The sequence below is a fragment of the Lycium ferocissimum genome, chromosome 1 (genome assembly GCF_029784015.1).
Source record: "Lycium ferocissimum isolate CSIRO_LF1 chromosome 1, AGI_CSIRO_Lferr_CH_V1, whole genome shotgun sequence".
NCBI lineage: Eukaryota > Viridiplantae > Streptophyta > Magnoliopsida > Solanales > Solanaceae > Lycium > Lycium ferocissimum.
In genome coordinates this window covers 49,644,208-49,652,885 of record NC_081342.1, presented here as the reverse complement: position 1 = coordinate 49,652,885, position 8,678 = coordinate 49,644,208, and the positions used below count along the sequence as shown (strand labels likewise).

The following is an 8,678-nucleotide window of genomic DNA, read 5'->3' as shown; positions in this document are numbered from 1 at the left end:
TTGTGTACCAGTTCCCTTATGCAGTGCAGTAAGTAAAGAAAGCACGATTTTACCATGGAAAACTCCTTGCTCAAGGGATTAAAAACCACGACCTACCCCAATAGGATTTCAACTCCACTAACCGAGCAACTTGCGATTACAACCTATTGCAAACTAGGAATTAACTCCCATAATCCCTCACCCTTACAATAGTTGCAACCTAGGAACTAACTCTCATAGTCTCTCAACCTTTGCAATACACCGATTGCAAACACCTCCACTTGACTAACTCTAGCCAAGGAAACTAATACACCTAGACTAAATCTAGCCTAGTGTACCACTCAAAAGCTTGTGGAAACACACTTCCAACAAGCACACTTTGAGAATTTAAAATACCTACAAACAGCTTCTAAACAAGAAGAGTAGGTTTACAGTTTAAGCATAAACGAATAAAAATTTACAACAACCTAAAGAACATACACCAAACTCATATCAGGATCTGGTTCTTCAGCTTGAAAGTAACGTTGTTCTTGCGATCACTTGAATTCTTGCGGCGGCAGCTTTTGCACAAGTTAGATTAGGCTTTTCAAGTGATCCCAATTATATTGCAACATGTTGCATATATAGTGGGAGCATGTGGGATGGATAGAGACCGCTCTTTCAATATTTGACCTAAAGCATAGGCCAGCTCAACTATTGTACTTGTGTGCAGTGAGTAGCTCGGCTTTACAGCTGTCTCTGCTGACAATGCAAGGTGCACAAAGAGCAGATCACAGATCAGGTCTCTATCTTGTTCTGAAACAGTTTGACAATCATTAAAACACGAATGCATTTGGACTTATCAAGAACCCTCCAATTTCCCTACCGTCATTGAGTCTAAATCTTTAGACTCTTCAATTGCACATACCATAAAATCAAATTTAGGTGTTAAAGAGCGAAGGATGTTTTCCATCACACACACATTGTCTACTTCCTCCCCGTATCTTCTTAACTGATTCACAACAACCATTACTTTTGAACAGAATTCCGAAATGGATTCATATTGTTTCATTTTTGAAACTTCAAAATCATCCCTTAGAGTTTGAAGTTTTATCTTCTTTACTTTATCAACTCCTTGGAGAGAATTTTGCAAAATCTCCCACGCTTCCTTTGAGGTGGCTGCATCGGCCCCTTCTCGAACATGCCATCATCCAGACATTGGTGGATGAGAGTGAAGGCTTGTTTATCTTTCTTTCTTGTCTTTGTCAAGACATCTTTTTCATTTTGAGACAGAGTCTCCTCATTATCGGGTTTGGCATACCCTTTGTCTACAATTTTCCAAACATCTTGGGAGCCAGGAATAGCTTTCATTCGTAGACACAATTTTTCATAATTTTCTTTTGTGAGACGGGGGTATTGAAAAGAAAGTAGACTATTATTTGCCATGGATCTTATATCACGTTGTTGGGAAATAATAATCCCACCCAGGAATAATATCCACGTTAAGTGGCAAGAATAAGAGAATAACAAGGACACCAAAATCTTTTAACAGGATAAAAATACAATACACTAGAGGAGCAATACAATACCACTATAATGAGAAATATTACAACTTGGTAGTCTCAAAAAGGCTATACCACACTCAAAGAAAATAACACTCTTTATTTTAGGACACCTCACTATAACACCTGCTCACACACTTTATTTTTCTTCACAGACTATTTTCTGTCACAGTCTGTAAACTGCTCTCAACTCTCTCTGTATTACTCTTTGTTTTGGTGTGAAGAAATGAACGTAGTAATGCTCTCTTTTATAGGAAATTTGTTTCTCCTCTAAACCAATTTAAAAATGGTTCTGCAACGTAACTTTGCCAATTTGGCAACTTGTTCCACCGCCCAAAGCCCCAAATCTTTCATATCTTTATTTTCTTTTTCTTTTTCTTTTATTTCTTGTTGTCAATGTTTACTTTTTCATTTTCTCTGATTTGTTTTTTATTGGTCCCACAATATAACCATAACGGGCATCTAGCCTAAGTGAGCATGTAGGAGTTGATATCCCATCAAGACATTTGCATTTCCTTTCTGTCCAAACGCACCACAAAATACAGGAAGGGGTCATTCTGCCAAACTTTACTGATGGATAAATCAAATTTTCCATGAAGACCAGCTTTAGTAGGGTTCATCTGCCAGCTTTCTTAAATTTCCTCATGTTGTTGATGCAGGGGGAATTGTAGTGTTTGTGGATATGTTGATAAACTTATTAGAAGAGGCACTAGTCTTTACATCTACTCTAATTTGATTTCAGATGTTACAGTAAATGGTCTATTAATGAGAATGGCCACTAAACGGTGGCAGGTGGTTATTTGATCTAAATCTAACTGATGTATACCTCTGTAGCTTAAGTGCCATTTAGATTAATGACCATATACTCGATAAATGTCATATTTAAATTGTGAATCTAACCATTTCGGTCTCTAAAGGTGGAAGCTAATATTACGATGAAGTAAACACTTTTGACTTTAATAGATCAAGATTTTGATTTCGTTAAAGTAATCAGAGCATTCAACAAACTGGCAAATATTAAGAAAATACTGTGTCATAATGAAATTAATTTGTGTGTATTTCCTTGTAGGTGTGCTTTTAAATGAATTGTTGTGCAGCATAAGTCATTTGCTGGTGACCTTAACATGTGCGATCACATTCAGGAGTAACATTTTGTTGATTGTATGTATTGGTGAATATTGAAGCTACAAGTCCTTTCAGCTCAATTAAACATCTTTTGCTTCTTGCTATTTCTTTTAGTTTGCTATGACTTTTATTTTAATAGTTCTTGGCTAAGTTGCGCGGACTCTCTGTTTTTGGTGCCGATCCTGTCTCGACAAGAGTCGGGAGCGGGATACGGTCAACCAAGTTCGAATACTTTGACCGGAGTCCATCGACAAATTTGGGGGAAAATTGAGATTTTGATTTCTCAAAATTAAAGATAAAAAAGATTTAAGATAAGGGAAATGACGTACTTTCCATATTATAGTACTTTTGTCTCATTTTTGCTGTTTCGTGTTTCAGAGAATATACATGTAAGTTTTTCATAGAATATCTCTCACCATTTATAGCTCTACTTTTTATAATTTTGAATTTTCTTAACCGAATCCCCGCACCCGGATCCACACCCCCACCACCAAATCTTAAAATTTAGATTTTGTCGAATTCGACACCCGGATCCGTACACGTATCGGATACACGCACCCGAGTCCGAGCAACTTAGGTTCTTGGTCCCTGACTAACAAGTAAGGCTAAATACTCATGGGTGACCGAAAGCGAAGTAGTACTGTGAGGGAAGGGAATGCCAAGCACATCTCAAAAGAAAATAAAGGAATTGTTTCGAGCAGTCTTCAACTCTTTAAGGAAAATGTTAATTTGCTGGTCATTTTGGGTCAATTTTAACTCAAAATTTTTTTTGAGCTGTTATTTAACTCAAACTTCTTACTAATTTTCAGTGCTTTAGGTTGAAATATAGGAATGACTTTTAACTCAAGGATTCCTTTTGAAAGTTATGAAATGCATATATCTAATGGATGATATTATTCAAAGAATATAGCAGTAGTTAAATGGTCAGAACCTGCCATATTTGCAGGAAGAACTATTAACACCATTGCAAAATGGATTCAGGTTGTAGTTCATATTTCAGTACTTGATCTACAAAGGGATTTCAAATAGATAGGAAGTAGTTTAAAGACATTAGAAATTGCTTTGAATTATTAGGTACATTTTGGAATATAATCTCGTGCATTTTAATTGTAATCTTGCTAACAATATATTTTATTTGAATTCATCAGTTGTAAAGTATTATTTTTATAGTACTTCTGAACTTTAATCTGCCAGTTTCAAATTGTTCTTTGGCATCATTTTAGAACTTTGTATGGAAGGAAGAGCAAGAAAGAGGAAAAAAGAATTGCAGATCTAACTATATAAAATGTGTATCCTTTTTTATCTTTTTGTAGGAAGCACGCGGTTGAGTGTGATCAAAAGGCATGTTGACTGTCGAGAGCTTAGAATTGTATCCACTTGATGTACTCGTGCCGTTTCAAGGTTCAGTTTTTATTTTAATCATAAATTTTAAGTGGGTACTTTCTCTCTTTGGTGGTGATTTATCAAATGAGCTGATAGCCAAAGTCATCGAGTCTGGTGTATACAAGGATATGGTGCAGTAATTGTTTCTTCCTTCTCTCGCAGTCAGAAAAGTATTATGTTCTTTCACAAGGAAAAACACCTTCATTTCTTCCTTCAATAAATAATAATGTTATACGATATGTTGTCCGGTAAAGTTAATGAAGAACAATGATTTTACATCAAAAATTGTTTCCCTTTCTCATTCAAGAGCTTGTGTTGCGCAAAGCAGGTGCAGATTGTCGTTTTGGGCTCATGCACATCACGGGAAACCTCAACTAGTAATAGAAGAAAGTTTGGATCATAATGCTTCAATAAAAGTAAATGGGTTTAGGACGAGTCCGCAGTGTTACACATCAATAGTTAATTCATGATTTCAACCCACACTTGCCCTGCCTGATGCACTCAGAAAGATCAAGGATGACTATGGTTAATCTAGGAGCTGAGCTCGATAAGAAAATGATGGCCAAATCAGGGTTTCACCGAGATTAGCTAGAGTAGAAAGTACAGAGGAAGAAGAGGAAGAAACAGCATGATCTTATTTCATGTACAATTACATTTTTATTTATAGACTACCAATTGAAAGAATCAATCTTGTTACTGCCCAACGAAAACAGAGTTAGCTGTGAGCAGTCACCAGAAATTGCATTTTTTTGGCTTGATATCACTCGTAAATTGCATAGTGATTATTTTTCAGGCTCTGATACCATGTGAGAAATTATGGAAGAAAAATATTAGTGAATTGTGTATCTATATTATTACAAATTACCCTACATAGACACTATATTTCAATCCTTTCCACGTAGGATACTATATTGAAATCATATTTCTATTGGAAAAATTATATTTGGCACAACTTGCACAAATGGGGTAAATGAGGGCATTAAAGTAACTTCACACGACTTTTGAGGGCATATTAGTCACTTATTATTTTTTCTATTCGTAAATACCCTTCTATGAAAAGAGAAGAGATGAAAATTCAAATTTCGCTCTCTCTCTCTCTCCTAAAGGGAATTATAGTTTTTCCTCTCAATCCATTTAATTTCACTCTCTTTCTTAATGTAATTATTGTTTTTCGTTCCAATACATTGATTAGATATATTTTTGCATACCTATTTTTTTGTTTTTAAATACTACTCCAAAAATGTCTTCATTGGAAAGTGTATATGAGGCGTGAGTGGTCGGGTCCCGTTATTCTCCCATGCCTTTCTTTGAACATTCTCGTGAATTATGTCTTCTTTCTATTTCTCGGCTCTATATACCTCTGTCCCCTTTGATATAGGGCCATATATGTGTTTACATAAATAAGTACTCTAGTAAAAATAGAAATAAAATTATTAAAAAAGATTTAGAGCTGTGATTTTGTGGTTTTAAGTTCACATTTATAATTATACTATGCGCGGTGGGGGTGTACATCTAACTTCACTTTTAGATAAATTTTTGCATGCCTAATTTTTCCTCTTTTTTCTTGTACATTAGCTATACGTATTATTTTATAAATGTACATACTAACATGTATATAAACTCTATGTCTTAATGTCATAAAAATACAGACCGGAGAAAATTATATTTTTCTTTATTTCTTTTTGTGATTTTTTTCTTGAAGATTGTCTCACGAAAACGAGTTCATATTTAACCTTGATGACCAAAATTTCATTTATCATCTTTCCTCCTCATCTTTTATTTTTTCAATTTCTTCCTTTATGGTTGACTTTAATTTGACCATTGAATTAGTTCAATTTAGCTTAGTATTAGAGAGGATTGACAAAAAAAAAAAGTTGCTAGTGTTGATTAAATTCTGTCTATTTTTTTTTTTAAAATGTATGTAATAAATAGTTAACACTATGGTTGGGATGAAAAAAAGAATCAACTAGAACATAATCTAATCTAAAACTCTAATGCTCTCTTCTCTCTCTACATGGAAGCTTGAGGGCGCAGCCATGGCTGCCATGACTTGTTGACTTTAATTGAAACATTAAATTATCTCAATTTAGCTAAACATTACATATTATCGAGTGACAATTAGCAAGTTTTGATTTAATTTAATCAATTTTAAAAAATAGTGGATGTATCAAGTACTCAACACTATAGTTGACTTTAATTGAAATATCAGATTGGTTCAATTTATCTAAGTATTAGATAAGATTGAGTAAAACAAATTGATAATTATTGATTCAATTTTGAAAAAATAAAAAACAATGAATGTAACAATTAGTCAACACTATAGTTGACTTTAATTGAAACATTGAATTATCTTAATTTAGCTAAGTATTAGATAGAATTGAATAACAATTAGCAAGTTTTGATTTACTTCAATCAATTTTCTTTTTAAAAAACAGCGGATGTAACAAGTATAGTCAATACTATGGTTGATTTTGAATGAAATATTTTATTTAGCAATTTTTTTTATAAGTATTAGATATGATTGAGGAACAATTAACAAGTTTTGATTTAATTTATTTTAAAAAAACAAAAAATGGATGAAACAAGAAGTCAAAACTATGATTGACTGTAATTGAAATATTGAATTACTTTAATTAGCTAAATATTATAATTGAGTAAAAAAATTTACTAAGTTTTGAGTCAATTCAATTTTCTTTTATTTAAAATAAATGGAATTTCGTCAAATAATTAGGCAACTTTTGTATGCAATTTAGTTTTTTTCCTATTGTTTATAAGATATTTATAGGGTACATTAACATGCAGTTTGTATTGGTAGACCGTATAAATAGGTTGACCGTATAGCTAAACTAGGTGTGTGTATAAATATATAAAAAATTTAGAGGAAAAAATTGAAGTTAATCTTTACACAAGATCAATTTGTGGGTTCTAGGTGTTGGAAGAACGAAAAACTTAAGCATAATAATTACTTTTTCTTGGAGGGAAATACCAGTTGTTAGAGCCATTTTTCATTAAGAGTAAAGTAAATTTTGTACACGTGATGTGTCAGTTTATGCCAAAACGAATTGGGTCATTTAGCACTATTCTAAGAGTAATAGACCAAGGTAAGAAGCTGCATCATACTTGTGCCTTTGACAAATGTCACATTTGGTAATGAAGTCCCTGGTATCTTGAATAAGAGTCTTCCAACAGAACCTGTAGCCTCTTAATTAATAATTGTTTCATCCATCCAAGAATGACCACCTTGAGTGGCAGCAAGTCATAACCTAATGAGAGTTCCTTAGTTGCTGATCAGCTCCCATAATCTTCCTGGCCTTCGGCACTAATGAAATGGCTCAAATATTCTTAGGCACACCAAAAGCACACTTGGACAGTTTAGCATACAATTGGTATCTCTTTATTCGATCAACGGAAAAGGGCCAAAAATACCGCGAACATATGAATAATGGCTCGCAAATACCCCACTATCCATCTATTGATCTGAAAAATAGCCCAGTTTATTTTTTTTTTATTTTTTTTTTGACTCAAGAATACCTCTTAAACTAACACCTTAAACTCGACGGCTTTTTTCAATTTAGAAAAGGCATGTGACTTGTTATGATTGACCACATATATTATTTCCCTTAATCTAACCCATAACAAAAACTCCAGCATTAAAAACTAACAAAACAAAAAGATTGTTTAAACAAAGAAAGCACAATTGAAACTTCATCTCATACGAAAAAAATCCAATAAGAAAAAAGTAGCCTTTTCTTGAGTTTTCAATGAGCAGACAGACCCTTTAGCTATTGCTCAACAAGAACAGCTTTTTCTAGTTTCCGAAAAATTCAAGCGACTGAGCCAAGAACTTTGAAGATGATTGAAGTTTTGGGCCCCACAAACATGGTTCGATTGACATTTGAGGCATTGAAACAAGTTCCAAGCTCCATTGTTAAAGCTAATATGAATATATATTTTATCCTGAATCGTGATTCAGAACTCATACACTCTAACCCTAACTTCGCCTCTACTTATTTTATCCAAATTATTTAGTAATAAAGTGTTCTTCATCTAACAAACTCCTGCATAATAAAAGCTAACAAAAAAAAATGGTCAGCAAAGTAAACACCAAATGGAATTTCATCTCATATCAAAAAATTCATTAAAAAAAAAAAAAAACCTTTTCATGCATTTTCAAGGAGCTGACGGACCCCTTAGCAACTGCTCTGCAAGAACAGCTTGCTGGAAACGAAAAATTCAAAGGATTGAGCCAGGAACTTGGAATGGGTGGATTTACTTTTAAAATTAAATAATAGTATATGTTTCCAATCATAATAAGCCAGTTTGAGGGGTATTGTTAAGCCAAAAAAAAAAAAAAAAAAAATAGATTGGGGGTATTTGTGAGCCATTTTTCATAGTTAAGGATACTTTTGGCCCCTTTCCGTTAATTATAAATTTGGCAAGTCAATTTATAATAGCGTTCCTTTCTAGTCCTTGTCAATACAATTAGTAGCAATGCACGAAATCTTATTTGCTTAGTTCCTTAGCTTATTTTCTTGCCTGTTCTGTTTTCCTTTCTTCTTCTTTGTTACTGTTTCATTGGTTCTGCATCAAAATCAATTGGCCTATATAACAGCTCGGCACCAATTCCTCAGCACCAAATTGAGAATACTG

The 8,678-nt window shown here is 33.5% G+C and overlaps 1 long non-coding RNA gene across 2 annotated transcripts; it reads left to right on the top strand.

The window, feature by feature from the left end:
• Nucleotides 1–1,845: 1,845 nt before the first annotated feature.
• LOC132030018 (uncharacterized) lies at nt 1,846–4,833 on the top strand. Of its 2 annotated transcripts, XR_009407976.1 has the most exons (4): nt 1,846–2,129; nt 2,590–2,681; nt 3,959–4,046; nt 4,357–4,833. It is a non-coding gene; the product is annotated as an uncharacterized LOC132030018 (long non-coding RNA). The 2 variants fall into 2 exon arrangements; XR_009407975.1 differs by having other exon boundaries at nt 3,959–4,833.
• The last annotated feature ends 3,845 nt before the right edge of the window (nt 4,834–8,678 follow it).